This window comes from Macrobrachium nipponense, chromosome 16 (genome assembly GCF_015104395.2).
Source record: "Macrobrachium nipponense isolate FS-2020 chromosome 16, ASM1510439v2, whole genome shotgun sequence".
NCBI classification, from domain to species: Eukaryota; Metazoa; Arthropoda; class Malacostraca; order Decapoda; family Palaemonidae; genus Macrobrachium; species Macrobrachium nipponense.
The window spans coordinates 57,889,231-57,894,230 of NC_087209.1; the positions used below are offsets into that span (position 1 = coordinate 57,889,231).

At 36.6% G+C, this 5,000-nt stretch overlaps 1 protein-coding gene across 14 annotated transcripts in view; it reads right to left on the minus strand.

Annotated features, from left to right (window-relative positions):
- The window catches only part of LOC135195732 (protein turtle-like), a 346,860-nt gene that overhangs the window by 61,272 nt on the left and 280,588 nt on the right, over positions 1-5,000 (minus strand). The gene's annotated exons all lie outside the window — the stretch shown is intronic.

A 5,000-nucleotide genomic window follows, 5' to 3' on the forward strand; every position in this document is an offset into this window, starting at 1 on the left:
CGTCAAAGAGAAATGCATATAATGCAAAAGATTCTGTCAAGTTGTCCACAAAGGAGTATGACCCATTGAGGGCTGATAACCAAAACATAGATAATTTTCCTTTTGAGAGGTCAAAGACAAATCACTTACTCAAAGAAAGGTGACTGTTTGTAGAGTTTATGCATCTATAATATCAGTCATCAGAGAGAATACAAGCCATAGAAATCAGTTACTGACTGTTACTATATTTTACAATTTTTCTGTTAAGGTTGGCAAAAAACCTTTCTGAGGTCTTGCTGTACAATTATCATGTATTTGCTACATGTGAAGAATAGGAAGAAAGCTAAAACAATGAGGACCTCTTGGATTGTACATCCATTTAACTATCAGCTAGGGCAGCATAACAGTAAATAATGTACACATGATCTTAAGAATGTAACAATAAGTCAATTTGGATAACTGAGGTCAGGCAAAGTCACTTCCACATGGTAACAGACATTATCTATCAGTGCCCTTATTAAAGTGGTCCCTTTAGTTGTTACAGCCTAAATTATTCCACACACTCGAAGCAGCATACAATATGGCAGGGAAATGGTCAGTGGAAGTAATCAACACATGACCAAGAAAATAAAGTGATCTGAAAAACTTGATTAATTTTGCTGGAGTACATTGTTTCATTTATCATTTAAAGTACTTTCCATTATCATCCAGTGACAAAGTCTACCAAAATCATCATGCTGAAGTTTGAAGGGTACTTTCTAGCCAAAATTAAAGAGTTGCTATTGTCTGGTAACTGTGACAAAATAGTGAAATATACAGGAATTTCACACCATCTAACCTAATTGATTTCCAGAAAAAAAATCACTGCAACTAGAGGAAGGTTCCATTTTCAATAAAGACCTTGAATAAATGATCAACCAGAAGGGTAGCTTCATTCACCTGCCTTTTCACTATTAGCAATTACTCTTCTGTTGTTGGGGTATTCAGTATAATCATACATATGAAAAAGGAGATGCTGGGCAGAAAGACCTGGTCACTGCTGATTTGCTGTGACCCCATATGTTCTGATGAATATTATGGCTACTCAGTAACTTGAACAGCCCCATTAGTGAAGGCTTCAGATTCAACCAACACCATAGTGGCAACCCCAAGGATATTCCTGAGGAGAAACAACTTTGAAAGGTGAGAGACCTTACGTGTTATCAATTTATGGTTGAAGCAAAATTTTATCTCTCAAGAAAATACAATAACTAACAATGAAAGCTCAAAATTGACATTAGAATTTAAGAGGAAGGCCCATACCAAGGTCTGCAAAATCCACTTCCAAAGCCTGGGCAAACAGCATATGAAGTTACAGGGTTATCACCCACCCACCCAATGACCAGACTATGAAATACAGTGGAAATACAAACCTCCAAACAAAGTGTCAACAGTTTTCACACAATGAAGGATAGCAGCCTGTTTCTTGCACCACAAGATGTGATACAGTAAAGTATCATTAAATAGCCAGCAATTGAAAGTGGCAACTGAACCATAGTTGGTTTCCCCGTCTTGGTGTCTGCTCATCCTTCCATCTGTAGCTTGCATCAATTTTGAATTTTCTACTTTATATGGTACCTGCAGCAGATAAACACCATGCAAAATATCAGCTCAGTAATTACATAGGACCACTACCCGTATTTGGGAGAAAATGTTCCAACAAAACCATAAGTAAACTTAGTTCCATCCAGTATATGTCTTATATATCCCACTTGTGGTTTTCCTATTACAGAATATACATAAATTAATAAATTTAATAAATATTCTTATACATTTCAAATGATGAAATGTTAACAATTAAGGAACAATGTTCCTTGTTGCCCTTTACCAATTTCAAAACTTTGCTTGATGCTCATGTCATCCCTTTGACATGGATGAAAAACTTTGAATGAGATAGGTCCATTTTTAACAGAATAATAGTTTCTGTTCATAAATATACATGTCTTCCTTTTATTGTCAATCTTAATGTACAGTTACAATATTGGTGGCTTTTGAATTGTGGATTCTAAGATTCACTACACATTACATCTGGTCACATATAACTATTTCTCTAAAAACTACTTCACATTTTGTAGTAAAAGCTAAGACCAAAGCACATTAAGAGCCACCATACTCAAGATCAGACAGGTCTTCAGGGGTCATACAAACAGCAACCAAATCTCAAGACGTAACTTCTGCATCCTGTAGGACCAAGTTTAAAGGTCCACATCAGGCTTCCTGGAGCAGCGAGCAAGCATAAGGCCAGCTTAAACTACAACAAATGAACAAAGATCGGGTAAAACAGCCCCAAACCTAATACTGTACCAGGATTACATTTTGAGATGCTAGTTTTAGAACCAGTAAAATGTCAAGGAATTCCTTATAAAAGAAAGACATGTTACTTCATGTGACATCTTTTTTCCCTATGCTCAGAAACCTACAACATTCATTTTCTTATAAATGCCATGCAGGAATTGCAGAATTAAGGTCATTATATTGCCTTAGATATTTATTTTCAAAAATTCTTGCACTCTGCAGGAAAATGTTGAAGCAATCAGGGAGTCTCTTTCACATGTAAATAATTCTTCCTTCCTCATAGCAACATCATTCAAGGGGTTTTGTATCTCAACTAACTCTAAGCCAATACTATCTGGAAGTAAAGCTTCTGAGTTTTAGCAGCTTCTACAAACATACTTTCATTATTGACAGATGGAATGACTCCTACAGCTGTCCATTCTGTCATTATGTTAGTTTGGGTAATATTAATACGTACTTTGAAAATATCTGGTACCTGGCTAGTTATCTGGACCCACAGTGGTATGGAATAAAACTTCAGCTGGTCATAAATCATCATACACATAGCCTTCTAAACAACCAAGTGGCAGATAAAGAGACTATGCTATCACCAAAATCTGATTTCCCTCACATATGGAATTCTTCGGTCATTTTTGTAGAAGCGAGTTGAAGACACTACTGCCAAAGTCATCCATGAGGTAATGAAAGATAAGAAAAGGCCATTAACACATGATGTATATATTCAGTCATGAACTATCTTTGCTATACAACTGATGGTTAATGCAAAAGAGGATACTGCTGAGAACACTAACCTCACACGCTTGAACTCTTCAAAGAATTTTTATAAAGTGTAACCCTTCTCTTAAATCTATCCTAACATGCCTAGATGTGATGTTACTTTGAATTAAAGATTAAGTATGTTCCAGATACCAAATAAACCTTATATAAACCATCTGTAAATTATTTTATAAACTATGTCAATGGAATGGCTCGCCAAGTTATTTTTTGAAAGTTTAGCAAGCGGTAGTATCGACAATAACTTGGACAAATACTTCTGAGGTTACGCAGGTGGTTAAAACAACATCTCTTGTGCTCTGACCTATTCGTGTGACTTCACTGTGAAATATTTGGTGCATCCGTTACCTATCATGGGAAATGGCAAGAGTAAAGCAAGTGATGATAATGGTAGTAGTAAAAAGTGGCAAGCTATCTCAATGGAAGCTAAAGTGGCAATAATAAAGATATTAGAAAGTGGTGAAAAAATGGTTGAGGTAGCACGCTATTATATGAATTGCTTGACTATTGGCACAATTTTTAAGAACAAAGGCAGAATTATGGAATATGTGAAAACTGCTGTGCCAAAGCAGTCAACAATCATAAGTAAGAGAAGGGGGAGGGTGGTAGAAGAAATGGAAAAACTTTTGGGTATCTGGATGGAACACCAGAGACAAAGAAGGTTATACCCTTCAACAAATTTTTAATATAGACAAAACAGGCCTTTTCTGGAAAAAAATGCCAGAAAAATGTCCATCAGCCATAAAGAGAAGACAATGCCAGGATTTAAGGTAGCGAAGGATAGGCTATTTACTGCTGAGTGGCAACGCATCAGGAGACTTGAAGCTAAAACCTCTCCTCATGTATCGTGCAGTAAATCCTTGGGCACTGAAAAATATCACAAAAAGTTTTCTATCAATGATCTGGATGTCCGATAGCAAAGCCTGGGTTACTCTTGCTGTATTCAAAAACTGGTTTTTCATCACTTTGTTCCCAAAGTCATGAGAATAGGATTCCTTTCAAGATTCTCTTGATTTTGGATAATACCCCTGGTCACCCACGGCACTTTGATGATTTCAATCTGATGTTCAAATTGTTTAATTGCTCCTAACACAACTTCAATCACTCAGCCAATGGATCAAGGAATAAAAGAAAATTTAAAGAAATATTACACTCAATGTACATACAGGCAAGCATTGAAGGAGGTAAGTGACCCAGATGTGACCTAATGTGACTTCTGGAAGGGTTACAACATTCACAATTGTGTAGAGAAGTGAGATGAATAACATACTGTAAACACAAATGGAGCATGGAAGGCCTTATGCCCACAATTTTCAAATGGCTTTAGAGGTTTTAATCGAGAAGAGTTACAGCTTGACTTAGGGGAAGAGGGCTTTGAAGAGCTGTTTGAGTGTTATTCAGAGGAGTTGACGAATGAGGACTTAATGGAACTGAAAGAAATGCAAAAGAAAGAACATGAAGAAGAAGAACTTGCTCCCTTAAAGAAGTTGGAAGCAAAATTGATGCCGAGGGGTTTTCTTTTATAGAAAGTGTTGACTATTTTTGAGAATCAGGGCCCCAATGTTGAGAGATTCTTAAAATTAGTAACAACAATCAATGATGCTATCCAGTGTTTTCGTATTATACGTATATGATGAAAATAAAAAACAATGCAAACTCCCTTAGACAAATTCTTTAAATAAGCGTCTTCAACCTCAAGAGCCTTCCCATCTCCATTGACTTCTTCCTCCTCAAATGAACTAGGTGATGGAAAAATCCTTGCCAATGTAATCCTTTCCAAGAAAGTGATACAGAAGATATCCTTCTCATAGGAGACTTCATTGACCCACCACCCCTGAAATTCCACACTGCCTCTCTCTCTCTCTCTCTCATCATCCATCATATCAAGCCTACCACACCAGTTTCAAAGGTAA